The sequence below is a fragment of the Pan paniscus genome, chromosome 23 (genome assembly GCF_029289425.2).
Source record: "Pan paniscus chromosome 23, NHGRI_mPanPan1-v2.0_pri, whole genome shotgun sequence".
NCBI classification, from domain to species: domain Eukaryota; kingdom Metazoa; phylum Chordata; class Mammalia; order Primates; family Hominidae; genus Pan; species Pan paniscus.
This window is the reverse complement of record NC_085927.1, coordinates 45,154,448-45,172,609: the sequence shown is the minus strand read 5'-3', so window position 1 is coordinate 45,172,609 and position 18,162 is coordinate 45,154,448. Positions and strand designations below refer to the sequence as shown.

General features: G+C 46.7%; 1 long non-coding RNA gene across 1 annotated transcript in view; it reads left to right on the top strand.

Annotated features, from left to right (window-relative positions):
- Window positions 1-830: 830 nt before the first annotated feature.
- The window catches only part of LOC134730149 (uncharacterized), a 113,138-nt gene continuing 95,806 nt past the window's right edge, over window positions 831-18,162 (top strand). The window contains exon 1 of the long non-coding RNA XR_010111823.1: window positions 831-889. This is a non-coding gene — a long non-coding RNA (uncharacterized LOC134730149). The remainder of the gene's footprint in view (window positions 890-18,162) is intronic.

Sequence of the window (18,162 nt, the reverse complement as noted above, 5' to 3'; positions counted from 1 at the left end):
ACAAGGAACTGTCCATCTGGACGCTGAGCTCTGAGCTTCTAATAATAATTGCACACCTCTAGGGTTAGGAAGGGCAGGTCTATGGGCTGATGAGAAAGTGTCTAGGAAGCCGATGGCCAAATTTACCTGCTTGGCTTTACGCTGCCTGCGTGGGTGTGTCCAAAGCTCAGAGCTCCTTGAGGCCTTCCTCTGTGGGTCCGCTAGAGGGCGCTGTTGGCCCAGTTCAGAAGTACGTTTTTGCCCTTGAATTCAGGTGTGGTCAGGGAAGGAATTGCTGTAAAAGCTAAAGAAGCTTAAGCTTTAGGACTTTTCACCTGTACAGACCCCTTCTGCTTTTGTACCTAACTTTGCATTTATAATTTCGTATCATTTTCCCATAAGAGGGCTTCCTGAATAAGTTGCGGGCTCCTCAAATCTGTAGTCCCCTTTCTTATGTCAATGCTTTGGTAACTCAGCCTGGGGGACTGGGACATTGAGCGTCTTGAGCATCATGAAGTGTACATTTCCAGGGCATCTGGCTGTCCGTCTTCCGGCTGTGGACTCCCGGAGGGCAGGGGCTCTGCCCTGTTTGACTTGGACTGTCTGCTATGTAGAACAAGCTGTTTGTAAATGTTTGTTGAAAGAATGAAATAAAGGAGGTTGAGATGGTTAGGCTCTGTGTCCCCATCCAAACCTCATCTTGACCTGTACTCCCCAGGTGTTGAGGGAGGAACCAGGTGGGAGGTGATTGGATCATGAGGGCGGTTCCCCCCATGCCGTTCTCGTGATAGTGAGTGAGTTCTCACGAGATCTGATGGTTTTATAAGGGGCTCCTCCCCCTTCGCTTCCTTCACAAGCGTCCTCTCCTGCTGCCGTGTGAGATTTGCCTGCTTCCCGTTCTGCCATGATAGTAAGTTTACTGAGGCCTCCCCAGCCACGTGGAACTGTGAGTCAATTAAATCTCTTTTCTTTATAAATTACCCAGTCTCAGGCAGTTATTTAGAGTCGTGTGAAATGGACCAACACAGAGGTAAACAGCGCCCCCAGCACCACTGCCGCTGCTTTAATCTTCTCTTTGGGTCTCAGTTCCCCAACTTTAAAGGTGGGGGCAGGCATTGGATTAGAGTTCATCTCTAAGTCTCTTTCCAGTCAGATGTTTACTCTAGGATTTGCTCCCTGTCCATCCCTTTCTCAACTCTACCACCTGTCATTTCATTTTATTTCTCTAGTTCTGTCCTCTTCTCCAGCCCATGCCCTCACATGGCTAGAGCCTCCTTGGCTCTGCTAACACCTTTAGGTGCTGGGATTACATGCATGAGCCACAGAATCTGGCCATGGTATAGAACATTTTTACCACCCCAGAAAGCTTCCCATGCCCCATTTCTTCTCCAGTCTCTGGCTTCTGGCAACTACTGATCTGTTCCCTGGTACTGTGCTTTGCCTTTTCTAGAATTTCATATACATGGAATCCTACAGAAAGTAGTCTTCTGTGTCTGCCTGCTTTCATTCAGCATAACGTTTTTGTGATTCATCCAGGTTCCGTCATGCATCTGTCATTCATTTCTTCTTGTTACTGACTAGTATTCTATTGTATGGGTATACCATAATTTACCTACCAGTTGATGAACAAGGCATCAGAATGAAAATGGTCCGAGTTTGAATTTAGACTCTGCTATGCATTGCCTGTATGATCCTGAGCAAACTGTGTAGCTTCTCTAAGCCTCACACTTCTCAGCTGTACAGTAGGGACAGTAACACCTTCCCCTAAGGTTGCTGAGAGGATTAGATGAGCTCAGCCCTGAGGAACACCTCGCTGTGTGTCTGGTACTCAATAGCTGGTTGTTATCAAGGATGTATTGAACTGTCTGAACCAGGTGGGGGCATATTCTGCTCTACTCTTATCTTTCTTACAATATCGTAGGCAGATCCTTGAGATTTTTGGTCATTTGCAGCTAAGTACTTCAGTCTTGTTTTTCATTTAATGCTCCTCTTTCCCACCCTCCCGCTCAGGCTTGACCCAGCCCCAGAGACCTGCGCCGGGAGAGGGATGGGAAAGGTTGGGAGCAATGGGCAGGATGCTAGCTGTTTCTCAGGGTGCCTGTGTGGGTTCTTCAGAGGTCCTCGTGAAGAGCTCTTGTGGGAGCCCTGACCACCCCATTAGCCCCTATCGTTGCCAGGGGGAGCCCACAGCTTCTTGCCGCTCAAGTCTCCTTGGGTAATGATTAGGATCTTTGGACGTGGAAATTGCTCAAGTCTTGGTCCTTCAGTGGTGTTCTCTCTGCCTGTGGGAGACTCACGCATCTTTGCCATGCTATAGTGGGAGTGCCTGCTGCTGCACCTCCACCCCCTACCCTGTGCCTCGCTCCAGGTCTTTTCTCCCCTGTTCTGTTAGACTTAAGGGGCAGATCAGAGAGTCTGCTGCAGAAACACAGATCTAGGGTCCTTTTCTTTCAGGCAGCCCCTAGCAGATGCTGGGACGTGGGCAATGTCTCCCACCTACATTCCTTGTCTCTGCTAAAGTGCTCACTGGCTAACCTCCAGGGCAGCCCCTGTATCTCTTTGCCTGAGGGCGTTCTACAGTGGCCAGGCCCCGGGCCAGAGTAGTGGGCCTAAGTACCAGGAAATTAACACCACAGCAGCAGCCCTCCATGATGACTGGTGAGTGTTGGTGTGTATTAATAAATGCCCAGGTCCCTTGTCCCCTGGTGGGATGACTCTGAGAGTCGTCTTCCTCACTAGCTCCCAGCGTTTCACAGCAGGATGAATTCCCTCTCATCCACAGTGGTCACTTCTCAATAACCACACCCTTTTCACTGCCGTTCTTTCTCCAGCTCTTTCTTATTCCCCTCCTGGAGTTTCCTTGGATAATCTCTCAAGTTAGTCACGTGTCCTTGGATTCTTGCCTCAAGGTCTCCTTCTGGGGAACCCAAACGATGCCATAGCCCTAATCTTTGCAAATAACTTTCTTGAAGTTGGCTTGGGTGGGAGCCAGGGCTGTACAGCAGGAAACGAAAAGACACAGCGTTCTCCCCATATTTCAAATACTCCCTTGTCTAGTGAGTCCTCTGGAATTCCTCCAGGTCTTTTGCTGATAAAGGTTGGAGGGGCTTGGGAAGGGGTGATGGCCGTGGGGCAGAGGTACTTCTGTCCTTTCTTGGCTCATCTTGCATGGCTATGTCACTGTGCTTTTTAGAATGTGAGAGGATTTCATGCCCATTGTCCCTAGTTTGGGGGTTTATGCAGAATTTTGGGACAACAGGGAAAACCTGTTTTCTTAGCACAATGCACAGCATTTACGTATTAGTCTGCTCAGGCTGCCCTAATGAAATATCATAGACGGCGTGGCTTAAATAACAGACATTGATTTCTCACAGTTCTGGAGGCTGGAAGTCTGAGATCAGGGTGCAGTGTGGTAGGGTCTGGTGAGGACCCTTTTCCAGGCTTGCAGAAAGCTGCCTTCTCACTGTGTCCTCACAAGACAGAGGGAGAGCGCTGATGTCTGTTTCTCTTCTTATAAGGGCACTAATCCCATCACGAGGACCCCACCCTCATGACCTCATTAAGCCTAATTATCTCCCAAAGGCCCCAGCCCCAAATACCATCTCATGGGGAGTTAAGGCTTCAATATAAGAATTCGGGGGAAAACAATACGGTCTGAAGCAGCTTATTGACATGATGATGATGCACCTCTGATTTTACCACTGAAACCTGTTTCTCCTGCTGTATTCCTTATGCTGGGGAAGACATTCTTTCCTCCCTGACTTCCTCCTGCCCTCATGTCTGGTTAGGCATAAAGTCTTGTCAATTCTACCACCTCCTAAGTATTAAGTATTAAGTACTTCCTCTCCGCTGTCCTCCACAACTTCTCTAGGCCAGGCTCTCATGCCTCATATTGGTCAGGATTGAGTTTCATGTGTGTCCCTGTGAAGAGACCACCAAACAGGCTTTGTGTGAGCAATAAAGCTTTTTAATCACCTGCGTGCAGGCGGGCTGAGTCCGAAAAGAGAGTCAGCGAAGGGAGATAGGGGTGGGGCCGTTTTATAGGAGTGGAGTAGGTAGTGGAAAATTACAGTCAAAGGGGGTTGTTCTCTGTCTGGCAGGGGTGGGGGTCACAAGGTGCTCAGTGGGGGAGCTTTTGAGCCAGGATGAGCCAGGAGAAGGAATTTCACAAGGTAATGTCATCAGTTAAGGCAGGTATAGGCCATTTTCACTTCTTTTGTCATTCTTCAGTTACTTCAGGCCATCTGGATATATATGTGCAGTCTTGGGCCCAGAGGCCTGACATTGAGTAACAGAAAACAGCTCCATTGCTTACAAAGGTGAAGGGTGTATTATTACATGCAAAAGGAAGTCTGGGGCAGGCAGTCCAGAACTGGAACAAATGCCCAAAAATGTCATCAGGGACCCTGGTGCCTCCTCCTGTTTCTACTCCAGTATCCTCAGTGTTGGCATTGGTTCTTGTGGTCACAGGGTAGTTGCTGCTTCTCCAGGCGTCACTTCCTCATTCCAGGCCATAACTCCTAATTGAGAGCCTTTGTCTTTTTCACTGGGGAGGGGCTCGAGTGGGTGTGCAGGGGCAGGGGGTGTGCAGATGGCTTAGAGTAGCCAGTTCCCGGGATTTGCTACATCATGTCTTACCATAGCTGCCTCCTAACTGATCTTTCTGCCTCCATTCTCACCGGTACATTCTTGTTGACAGCATGTCCCTCTAGGGGCAATAAGAAACCATTATACCTAGCAAATCAATGATAAGACAAATGGTAACCATAATACCAATGGGAAGTACTTATTAGATGTGTAACTTGCATGCGGAACATTCAGTGCTTAAAGGGATACTCATGAAAGCCACTTTGTTATTATTTCACTCTGTCCCTCTAATGCTGGCTGGAGGATGGCTGTCCTTTCCCTGTCCTTGGATGAAAACTCTGCTCATCTCCATGACTCTGTCTGTCACTGGAGGCAAGAGAAAGCCCTATGGTCACTGGGAGGTGCAAAACAGAACCTGAGTCTCTTCCCAAGGTAACACTCCTCCCTCCCCCATCCAGCTGGGACTAGCTGCAGACAGGACACTGGCTTTGGGAAGGGGGATAGCCCTTTTCTCTTTTTCACTAAGATCTGCTGTTTCTGATTCCTTTTGCTGTGGAGTATTGGGTAGAGAAGTGTGGAAAGAAGGAAAGTGGGTCAGCACAGTTCTTATGTGCCTGTTAACAGCATCCTATGGCTTCATGATCTTTGGCTTGGTATGAGATGGGAGCTGACTGTCCACCAGGCACTTGGGTTTTCTGGAGATTCCCTTGCTGCCCTTAACTCCCATCCTGTGCCCCTGGGCACTGCTGCCCCACCAACTGCTGGATTTTCCAGAACCCACTCACACAGACGCAGAGACCTTCTCAGTTGGTTGAGATCCCCTGACTACACACTCAGGGGCTGCCCCTGAGATGAACATTTCATGTACAAATGGTATATTCAGGAGGTGCTCCCAGGAGAAAGCTGTGAGCAAATTGGGCCAGAAGGAAAGGGAAGGGAGAGAAGCCAAGCAAGGCAGTGACTTCAGGTGAAGCCCCAGCTTCAGTCTGATTCTGTGGGCAGCTCTGCAGTATATATTAGACCTTGGAGTTCGTTCCGACTCAGCAAGGTTGCCGGCCTTTCATGTTCCCACACTACATGGTTGTTGGCTCAGGACTGCACCCAGGGGCCTGTGAAGGTGCCCAAGGGCCGGATTCCAGAGACACTCAGCAGGTGCAGCCTTTAGAAGCAAAGGCACACAGGACCCAGTAAGAGTCATAAAAAGGCCAGGCACGGTGGCTCATGCCTGTAATCCCAGCCCTTTTGGAGGATGAGGTAGGTGGATCACTTGAGGTCAGGAGTTTGAGACCAGCCTGGCCGCCATGGTGAAACCCCGTCTCTACTAAAAATACAAAAATTAGCTGGGCATGGTGGCACACGCCTGTAATCCCAGCTACTCGGGAGGCTGAGGCAGGAGAATTGCTTGAACCTGAGAGGTGGAGGCTGCAGTAAGCCAAGTTTGCACCAGTGCACTCCAGCCTGGGTGATACAGCAAGACTCCATAGACCCCCACCTCAAAAAGAAAAAAAAAGAATAATAAAAAAGTACAAGTAGAGCACCTACAGTGTCCCCAGCATCATGCTTACTGGACTCTGGGGGCTGTTTATCTTATTGTCCAAACTTGTTTTTCCAGTGACCAGCTCCTCCTGTTTGTTTGACCCTAACTTTCCACCTTTAAAACTCCTGTCTGAGAGGCTGAGGCCAGCTGCAGTGGGAAGAAAAGGGTATATGGAGAGTGTCACTTTTTCTGAGGCCACCGCTATTCACCCCCCATCCTACCCCCCATTCTTCCAACATTCATCACAACTCATCACCATTTCACATAAACTTTGACACACACTTTGTGTATTTCCATAATGTTGTCAGCTGCCCATAGAGCATCGAGAATATATTTCCCCATTCTAGAGTGTTGGTAACTCAATTTATAGCAATTTATTCCACAAACACAGACAGTTACTCAACTGGTGAGAGGAGAAAAAATAAAAAAAGGATGCTACCAAACCACCACTGTCTCAGCACTGGAAATCAAAATGGTAATGCATGGAATAGATTTCTGCAAGTAATAGGCTTGGTCGGCAGACGTGTGAGCTGAGTTAAATGCCTTCTAAGTAAATCTCAGCGTGAGTTATCTGTTCACTCAGACATGCACGCATGGAGACTGGAGTCTGTGTGGACAGACGGCACATGCTGTAACTTCCATTATCCCACACTGAGATTCTTTGTGAGTAGCCACAGTCAAAGGAACTGGATATTTCCTGATCACTGTGACAGGTGGCTACAAGTGTGAGGGGAGGCATTCATTCATTCCTTTATTAATTCATTCATTCTTCAAGCCTTTGTGAGGCCCCAGATGTGCCAAACATTGTGTGGGGCATTGAAGGTGCAGAGATACAGGGGTGAATCAGACAAGGTCCTTGTCCTGTGGACTCAAAGTCTGATGGTGGGGACAGAGCAGCAGACATTTCAGGCAGTGAATGTTAGCATGCTGCAAAAGCAGGCAAGGTTGCAGGCTCTGCAGTCAGACCAGCAGCGTTGGAATCTGGGCCCTGCCACTTACTCGGTTGGGGAAGATGCTTCACCTCAGTTTCCTCATCTATGAAATGGGGCTAGAAATACTGTCTGCCTAAGGGTGGATGTGAAGATGAGGTGACATAGTGGGGATAAAATGCATAGCAGAGGCCAGGCATGGTGGCTCACGCCTGTAATCTCAGCACTTTGGGAGGCTGAGGCAGGCAGATCACTTCAGGTCAGGAGCTCGAGACTGTCATGGCCAACATGGCGAAACCCTGTCCCTAGTAAAAATACAAAAGTTATCTGGGCGTGGTGGCATGTGCCTGTAGTCCCAGCTGCTTGGGAGGCTGAGGCAGGAGAATCGCTTGAACTCAGAGGCGGAGGTTGCAGTGAGCCAAGATCGCATCACTGCACTCCAGCCTGGGCGACAGAGAGAGAGAGACCCTGTCTTAAAAAAATAAAAAATAAAAAAGGATAGCTGAGAGCCTGATTATAGTAAGTGCTCAATAAATATTAGTTGTTGCTACCACTGTTACTGATACCCATACAGAGCTCAATGTAAGGAGTCAGGAATGTTTCTGTTGTACACACATCAGGTGGGTGGCAGTCCAATGACCACAACCAAGAAAGATTTAACACAGGGATTTCATTGCTTGCAACAAGGAAGGAGGACATTGGGGACAGTGCCCAAAGCAGTGCCTCCCCAAACAAAGGTGAAAACAGGGCATTTATTAGGCTGATTAGTTGAGCCATTATATGTACAGGTGCAGTTGCCGAGCATGCTTCTATGGACCTCGCATCCATAGAAAACAGCCAATAAGCTCCTCCCTGGGTGGGGTTTTTTAGTGTGGTGATGAGGATAATTCCCCAAAGTTCACTCGAATTCAGGCATCTCTGGAGCTAACCAGTTTTGGTTTTGCCAGGGTTAGGCTTCTTTTTGCAACTTTTGAAACAACAAAAATTCAAAATGCAACAGTTACAACTGGGTACTTTTTGACAATGAGTATCCCCAAATCCGGGGACCCTGGGTTACATTTTGATGGAGGAGGTGATGCTCATTTGAGCAGTGTTGGTGCACCTGAGTCAGGAAAGGGACTGAAGTGCAGAGGAGGAAGGATGAACAAAGGCTCAGAGTGGGCAGAAGCTTCAACAACAGACATTTATTTTCTCATGGTTCTCAGGGTTAGAAGTCCATGATCAGGGTTCAAGCCAATTCCATTTTTGGTAAGGACTCTCTTCCTGGCTTGCAGACAGCTTCCTCTTGCTGTGTTCTTGCATTGCCTTGCTTCTGTGCATGTGCAAACAGAAATTGAGATCTCTGAGTCTCTTCTTCTTCTTTTCTTTTCTTTCTTTCTTTCTTTTTTTTTTTTTTTGAGACAGAGTCTCACTCTGTCACCCAGGCTGGAGTGCACTGGTGCCGTCTTGGCTCACTGTAACCTCTGCCTCCCGGGTTCAAGCGATTCTCCTGCCTCAGCCTCCTGAGTAGCTGGGATTACAGGCATGCACCACCACACCTGGCTAATTTTTGTATTTTTAGTAGAGACGGGGTTTCACCATGTTGGTCAGGCTGGTCTTGAACTCCTGACCTCAAGTGATTCACCCACCTTGGCCTCCCAAAGTGCTGGGATTGCAGGCGTGAGCCACTGCACCCGGCCCCTTCTTTATCTTTTTTTAAAGACAAGGTCTCACTCTGTCTCCCAGGCTGGAGTGCAGTGGTGCAACCACAGCTCACTGCAGCCTCAAACTTCTGGGCTCAAACAATCCTCCCACTTCAACCTCCTATGTAGCTAGGACTACAGGCAAATGCTGCCACGCCTGGCTAATTTTTAAATTTTGTGTAGAGACGATGTCTCACTGTTTCCCAGGCTGGTCTTGAACTCCTGGCCTCAAGTGATCCTCCTGCTTCAGCCTCCCAGAGTGCTGGGATTACAGGCATGCACGATGGTGCCCAGCCTCTCTTCTTATAAGGAAACCAATCCTATCAGATTAGGCCCTGGCTTTATGACTCTAATCACCTCCTTAAAGATCCCATCTCCAAATACAGTCACATTAGGGGTCAGGGCATCAACATATGAATTTTTTTTGGGGGGGGGGACACAAACATTCAGTTTATGACAGAGTCATTGGAATACTCGATCTATGGCATGTTTCCCTACTTATTAGCTGTGTAACCTTAGGATCTATAAAATTAGGTCAATAGTGACTGACTCTTGGGACTTTTGTATGGATTAATCCAGGGAATATGTTGTGTTGGAGTGACAGGAAATGTTGAAGCCTGGGGTTGTTTAGGAAAATGATGGAGCAGGACACAGCTCACAGCAGTAGGAGGAGAGCAATGGGGTGCAGGAGCATTTTTGGCACCCACGAGTGAAGAGGTTGCCTGTCCCAGTGACCCAGAGAGTCTCTGGAGCAGTCAGTACTCAGGTGTGTGCAGAAATTTTAACCGAACCTGTCCAAGACTTCCACTCTGTTGCTGTGGACAGCCTATGCTGCAAGAGCTATGGGGGCCTTTTGTATCAAAAGATGTTTTGTATGCCACCAGCCAATCGAAATGAGACATGACAAATCTCATCAGTCCTTTCTCAGTTCAGTACATTCTGACTCCTTCCTTAGCAAGAGTATGAATGCAACATGAAAAGGAAAATTGAATGAGCCAACAAGGCCGGACAACAAGCCGACTGTAGATCCATGAACCTCAGGAATGGTCTTTAGTGGCTCGGGTTTACAGCATGGCAGTAGTCGTGCATGGAACATTCCCATCTTGCACAAGACTGGCATCTCAAAGCTATCACTTCCAATTGACTATTGACAATGTTAAAAAATTTATAATTCATATGAATTGTGGGTCACCTTGTGTCCAGGCTCAACACAAATCTCATGCTGCAAAAAAACCTCAGTCTAGAATTCGAAAGCAACTGAAAAGGCAATTTAATTTTTTAGCATAGTCGTTTTAAGAATGGTGCAGGAGGCCGGGCGCGCTGGCTCACACCTATAATTCCAGCACTTTGGGAGGCCGAGGTGGGTGGATCATGAGGTCAGGAGTTCGAGACCAGCCTGACCAACATGGCAAAACCCTGTCTCTACTAAAAATACAAATATTAGCCAGGTATGGTGGCGCATACCTGTAATCCCAGCTACTCGGGAGGCTGAGGCAGGAGAATTGCTTGAACCCGGTAGGCAGAGGTTGTAGTGAGCTAAGATTGTGCCATTGCACTCCAGCCTGGGCAACAGAGTGAGACTCTGTCTCAGAAAAAAAAAAAAATGATGCAGGGAATTTACATAAAAAGGCAAAGAAAAACTTTAAACTCCTTTATCCTTCTTTCTCATAGTTTTAATATCTCCCCCATACAAAGCCTTCTTCGCTCCATCCTCCCAGCTGACATTACTTTCTTCCCCCTTTCCATGTAGTTAAATTACTTATTTATTCATTTAAATTTGTATTGTGTCTCTCCTACGTGCCAAGATCTGTGATGAACATGATGACAGAACAGAGTTATGGTTCTTGCTTTCTCAAGTTTATATCCTTTGAAGTTGTGGGTATCTAGTAACTTTTCCACCCTCCCCTGGAAGATTCTTAAGAGCCACTTGTCTTACATGAAATTGATAACTTAGACAGGATCATCAGGACAAGAAAAACAGATCTTACATTTGTTAATATTTTATTTTATGTATTTTATTTTATTTGAGATGGAGTTTTGTTCCTGTCACCCAGGCTGCAGTGCAATGGTGCGATCTCGGCTCACTGCAACTTCCACCTCCTGGGTTTAAGCAATTCTCCTGCCTCAGCCTCCTGAGTAGCTGGGATTACAGGCACCTGCCACCACGCCCAGCTAATTTTTGTATTTTCAGTAGAGACGGAGTTTCCCCATTTTGGCCAGACTGGTCTTGAACTCCTGACCTCAGGTGATCTGCCATCCTCAGCCTCCCGAAGTGCTGGGATTACAGGTATGAGCCACTGCACCCAGCCTGATCTTATATTTGAAAGGAGCTTTGGAGGTCACCTGGTCCAGTGTCCAGGGGTCTAGACTGAGAGGACCCCCTCTGCAGTCTTCCTGGAATCACCCAGGCTTTGCCTTGGCTTATCCAGCCTGTCATCTGCAGGGGACAGTGGCCTTTCCTACATTGTTCACTGTAGTAACCCCCACATCTGGACCATGAGGTGCTCAGTTAACAATTGTTGACTTTTGGATGAATGAGGAACTCTTGATTCTAGGAGGCAGCCGGTGCCATGATTGGACAACTGTAACTTTTAAAGAAAATCCATGACATTGAGCCCAAATCTGCCTTCCTATAACATAGCTCCATCATTCTGAGCCCTACTGGCACAGAATGGCAGCTGCCAACAAAGCTGTCCTCTCCAGGTCGGATTCTAAGCTCCTTTTAGGAATTGCTTTTGGTGTTTATTTCTGAGTCACACAAAGGAATCTAGCCTGGTGTTTTTTCTTAATTTTAGTGTCTTGGAGACTTTTCTGTGTTGGGATTTGTAGTGATTTTGTATTTAGACCAAGGGAAACTCAGAGGTCTAGGGAGGGCATAGTGGGGCTGCAGAAATCACGTGGTAAGCTGACTATCTCTCAGGGCTCATCACTGTCCAATCTACAGATTTAAATTGGATGTATAAATGTTGTTGCTAGCTGCTAGATTTTTTCATTTATTTATTTAATTATTAATTCAACCACTGATTTATTCAACAAACATTTAACTAGCATTTACCGCGTGCCAAATCCTATGTTAACAATGTGATACTGAGATGAATGGGGAACCCCTTTCTCAAGAAGCTCTTAGCCTAGTGGGGGAAACAGACAAGAAGATGAATAGTTGCAACATAATGTGATGCATACTATAGTAATCATCTTCATAAGGAACAATGGGTGTTCTGGGTGGGGGTGGGGGCAGGGTCCGTTCTGATTAGCAGATGGCATCGGGGAAGTCCTTACTGAAGAACTGACACTTGCTGAACTGAATTTTCGAGGTGGAACTGGTAGATGGCATGAAAGAAGTTATTGGAAGACATTCCCAGGTAAGGGTAGAGAAAATGCAAAAGCATGTGGGTAGGGCGTGAAGGAGCCTGGTCTGTTTGGGAAACTAGGTGTGTATTTGGATGGCAGGGTTGGAGCATATGTGTTGCAGAGTCACAGTGTGGACGGGAGGCAACGGCAGACCTCAGAGGGCAACCCCTCCCCAGCTCAGAGCCACTCTTGATGTTCTCAACATGCTTTCCCTTAACTCTCTATGTTTAATGTGGAGTTATTGGCTCTATGCAGATCAGAAAAGTGTAGCCAGATTTTTAAAAAAATCATAAAAAATGTGAATACAATTAACAGTTGAGATAGTATAATGCATTTATATATCCATCACTCATATTAAATAATTACCATGTTTATTCTATTCATTTTTTTCCTTTACTTGGCTGAAATATTTGTGGTCATTTTATGCAGCAGTAGATAACTAATACAGATATGCTTGGCTGCAAGTAACAGAGAACCTGCTAGCAGTGGCTTAAAGAGTAAGGAGGTTGATTGTTAGTGAACAGGAAAGCAGATACTTCCAGATCTGTTTCAACCACTCAGTGATGTTGTCCTAGACCCAGATCTTGATCTGTCTGCTCCATCATTCTCAGCACGCTAGGTGATGTCTTCTAAGTGAGTCATCAGATCCTCACCACAGTGATCCAGCAGTAAGGAAGAGGGTGTCTCTCTCTTACTAGGGAGAAATAGCTTTCCCAGAAGCACCAAGTAGACTTCCCTGAGCATCTCATTTTCCAGAACTGGGTCAAACGCCCATACTTGGACCTAGTATCTAGGAAAGAGAGAGAAGATTGCATGACTATTTTGGATTATATCACAATTCATGTCCTGAGGCTGGGTATTTTGCTACTGGAATAAAACTGATGTTTTATTAACAAGAAAGAAGGGAGAAATGACAACTAGAGTGACCACCATCAATATCTGCCAGGTCAATACTGCATGTCGACAGGGGGTTATATATGACCTTTTCCACACATTAAGCCTGCACATCAGGCCTCTTACTTCAGCCTGGCAGGAGCTAGAAGCAACTTTTTCTCCCTCTGGCTGACAGCTGTTGTCACCACTGATTCCCACTGCATTGTGGAATGCAGTGCAGTGCATCTGATGATAACAGACGTCCAATTCTCAGGGCTGGGACCCCTTTGAACATGTCTTTTCCCCCTAATTCAAATGAAAAGAATGCACATGTGTTGTAAAATGATGGTGGACCTCAATATAACGAGTCAGTCGATGTCAAAATCTGGCCTGTCATTATCTGCAGTGTTACATTGGGAAAAGAACTGAACTCTGTGAGCTTCAATCGCCTTATCTGTAAAGTGGGTATAATAACATCTACCTCATATGGTTATTGTGAAGACTGAATAAGAAGCCACATGCTAAGCATCTAGCACAGTGCCTACTGTGTAGTGAGTACTTCCTACAGTAGTCAGGCATCTGCTGAAATGATGCTGAGTAACAAACATTCCCCAAACTTGCTGGCATACAGCCACAAGCATTTACTTTTCTTGCATGGTCCTGTGAGTCAGCTGTGGTTGTGCTGGGCTCTTCTGGGGTTGGCTGGGCTTGGCTCCAGGTTCAGGCCTGTTGCACATGTCTATTCTGGGACCAGCAGCACCAAGGACATGCTCTTCTCAAGGCACTAATGGAACCCAAGAATCCAAGCCAAACCATGCAAGTACATTGAAAGTCTCTGTCCATTTCATGTCTGCTCACATTCCACTGGCCAAGGCAAGTCACACAATGAGATTGAACCTCAATGGGGTGGGGAAATATACTCTACAGGGAGGCCCTGAGGAATCACACAATAAAGGGCATGCACTTTTATTACAGGGAGAGCATAAAGAATTGTGAACAATAATCTAATCCATCTCAGTGGAATAACACTATTATCCCTTGTGTGCAATAAATAAATGCTTATTTTAAGGCTCTGAGTTTTGGAGTTAATTGCGCAGCTTTATTGCTGCAGAAACATGACTAATACATGCTTTTCCCCCCTTCCTATAGCATCAAAGCAGAAAAATGTTGTACTACTCATTTTCTTTCCCCTAAGCCCCACTCAACAGTGTGACACTTGACTCCAGTGGAGGGATCCCTGGTTCACAGCTGGCCCTCTTAGACACACATCACCACTCTGCATTTTTTACAGTAGCCAGTCACATGAGACAGAAATTCACTTTGAACTATTTTGGGCAAAAGAGGAATATTTTGGCTCAGATGACCATAAGGAGCATAGGGGCACAGTTGTACTTCAGGAACAATAGGAATGGGGGTTTTGAATGCTGCAAGGACTCTCTCCCCATCCTATCTTTGCTGTATTTGTTTATCAGGTTCATTCTCTCAGGCTGGCTTCATCCCCATGGTAGGGACCGTCATTGCTCAATTTCACCACCAGAAAGGGGCTGAGATTTGTTTTCCCCGCCCAGTATCCGAGGGAAGGGTTCTGATTGGCTTGGTGTGAGTCAAAGGCCAACTCTGGGCCAGTCCCTGACTGAGGCCAGGGCGGTGGGCTCCTACATCTGGCCCACCTTGAGTTAGGGCAGGGGCAGAAAGGCTGAGCAAATGGCAGCTCCCATGGTTGGGTGGTATGGAAACATCCTCTAGGATGTAGCTGTGATTTCAGACAAAGTAATGTGCCCCTACCCACTATCTCTTGAAGCCCTCAAGCTTAAGAGTGCATTGAGAAGTGGGAGGACCATTTTTATCTTTGACTTGTCAGCAGCACCCATTTGATTTTTTTAAAAAAATGTTTCTTCTTCTAAAGCTAATGTTTGAGGTTTTCTAAAGGACTATGCAAGTGTTTTTTGTTTGTTTGTTTGTTTGTTTTGATGGAGTTTTCACTCTTGTTGCCCAGACTGGAGTGCAATGGCACAATCTCAGCTCGCCACAACCTCTGCCTCCTAGGTTCAAGCAATTCTCCTGCCTCAGCTGCTTCCTGAGTAGTTGGGATTACAGGCATGCACCACCATGCCCAACTAATTTTGTATTTTTTTTTAGTAGAGACAGGGTTTCTCCATGTTGGTCAGGCTGGTCTCAAACTCCTGACCTCAGGTGATCTGCCCACCTCGACCTCCCAAAGAGCAGGGATTACAGGCATGAGCCACCATGCCCGGCCAGAACTATGCAAGTGTTTTAACTAGGGGACTCCTGGGCACTTCAGTTGGGACTTGCTGCCAAGGACCTATATACTGCTCTTGGAAACTGAGGCCTGAAAACCCACTTTCTACTGCTAGCAATTCTCTCTCTCTTTTCCTTTTTTCCAGAAAGGACAATTCACATTTTCTTTCTAGATGATATCTCGTGTGTGGCTTCATGCTATGGTTCAGTCCAGAGAATGGTTCAGACTCTCTCAGTAGGGTTGGGAGCCAGATGGAATTGTTAGGAAGGTCAGACCTGGTGAGGTTTAGCTGGGAAGGGACAAGAATATACACTGAGCTATTGTAAATGGGCATGCTGAACTTTACACATCCACGTGAACTTACTGCTATCAACTGAGTTTTTGTGTCCCACACCCCCACACGACCCCCGCCAACTGGAATTAGTGTTCTTATCAAAGAGATGCCAGAGAACTCTCTTGTCTCTTCTGCCATATGAAGATAACAGCGAGAAGACAGCCATCTAGGAACCAGGAAGTGGGTCCTCACCAAACACCAAATCTGCCCACGGTTTGATGTAGGACTTTCCAGCCTCCAGAACTGTGAGAAATACATTTCTGTTATTTACAAACAACCTGGTCTATGGCTGTTTGTTATAGCAGCCTGAATAGACTAAGATACATCTCCAAAATGCCCCTTTGGAGAGGGACACGTCTTAGGTCCTGGCTGGGCCTGTCTTGTTTTCCTAGAGCAGCTGATAAAGGCAGACATCTGGAAGCAGAGCCTCTGGTAAAGTTAAGTCTTCACTGGATGTAAGGACAGGTGCGGGTGCAGGGGCTAGGGCGATGTCTACTAGACCAGCAAGTCTCAAATGCACATCATGATCATTTGGGAAGTTTATAAAAATTCCAATGCCCCAGCTGAATCCCACACCAGCTACATCAGAGTCTCTAGGAATAAGGTCCAGACACCAGACATCGGACATCAGATACCAGACATCTCTAGGAGTGGGAACTAGACATTAAAACTCCGTAGGTGATTCCTATGTACAGCCACATTTGAGAACCTGTGATCATTGTAGACAGAGGTCAGCAAATATCTTCTTGGTGAGGGGCCAGATAGGAGATATTTTCAGCTTAGGCAATGAAATCTCTGTTGTGATCACTTAACTCTGCTGTTGTTGTGAACACAGCCACAATGTGTAAATAAATGAGTGAGGTTGTGTTTGTTTGTTTTTTTGAGACAAGGATCTTGCTCTGTTGCCCAGGCTGGAGTACAGTGGCTCATTGCAACCTTGACTTCCCAGGCTCAAGCAATCCTCCCACCTCAGCCCCCCAAGTAGCTGGGACCACAGGTAAGTGCCACCATGCCTGGCTAATTTTTTAATTTTCTGTAGAGACAGGGTTTCATTATGTTGCTCAGGCTGATCTCAAACTTCTAGGCTCAAGGGATTCTCCCATCTCGGCCTCCCAGAGTGCTAGGATTACAGGCATGAGCCGCCATGTGCGACTGAGGTTGTGTTCTAATAAAACTTTATTTACAAAATAGGCGATAGGCTGGGTTTAGCCTGCGGGATCTAGTTTGTTGACCCCTGTCTGTTCTAGACCCTGCTACACAGTTTGGGTTACAAGCATCACCTGGGAGCTTGTTGGAAATGCAGAGTCTTGGACCCCATTCAGACCTATGGGACCAGCATGTTCATTTTAATGAGATACTCCAAATTGGTTTATATGCACATTGAAGTTTATAAAGCACTAATCCAGACGAGCAGTTCTCAAAGTGTGGTCCCTAAGTCAGTACCATCAGATTACCTGGGAACTTGTTAGAAATGCAACCCTCAGGTTCTACATCAGACCTGCTGAGTCAGGAACTCTGGATGACTCTGAGGTGCCTTAAATGTTGAGAACCATTGATCTAGACAAGTGCTTCTCAAACATTAACTCATCTGAGGAGGTTTAATCCCCAGGCTTAGGCCTCACTTTGGACCAATTATCAGAATCTCTGTGATACAGACCTAGGCATCAGTATTAAAAAAAAATATCCAAGCAATTCCAAGGTGCAGGTGAGTTTGAGAACCAGTGCTATAGGAAGAATGGGTTTATCGAGAGTGTGGTCCCTCAGCCCCAGAAGCAGCTTTAGTGCAGCAGGCAAAGTCAGAAAGGCACACCCTGGGTAGCAGGCCTGTGACAGACACGGTTGGCTGAGGAGCCAACAGCTTCTCCTACCTTATTTTCCTTTTCAGAGAAATCGTGTGCTTTAGTAGATGCTGGGTCCTTTCTCAGCCACAGGGAGGAGATCAAGATTGGCCAGGCTAGTGAATGGTTTAGGCAAGGATGTATGGGCCAATCTTGGCCCATGGAACTGAGAGGAAGTCTGCTGCAGGGAACTCCCTTGTTTTTGCTGGATGCAATATGTGATGCCTGGAAGTGCTGCAGTCTTTTCATGCCCATGAGGCATGCTGAAACTCACAGAGCAGAAAGAAAGCAAGTACCTGAGTCCTTGAAGCTGGTGTCGAACTGCTGAGTTAACCAACCTTGGACTTCCTTGGACAGCTTGTTACGTGAGATGATAAATTTCTTATCATCTGTATTAGTTTGTTGTCACACTGCTATGAAGAAATATTTGAGACTGGGTAATTTATAAAGAAAAGAGAGTTAATTGATTCACAGTTCTGCATGGCTGGGGAGGCCTCAGGAAACTTACAATCATGGTGGAAGGGGAAGCAAACACCTCCTTTTTCATGTGGCGGCAGGAAGGAGAAGAATGAGGGAAGTGTAGAGCGAAGTGGGGGAAAAGGCCCCTCCCCAAATCATCAGATCTTGTGAGAACTCACTCACTATCACGAGAACAGCATGGGGGAACCACCCCCATGATTCAATCACCTCCCACGAGGCTCCTCCCCCAACATGTGGGAATTACAATTCAAGATGAGATTTGGGTGGGGACACAGAGCCAGACCATATCATCATCTAAGCCACTTTAGTTGG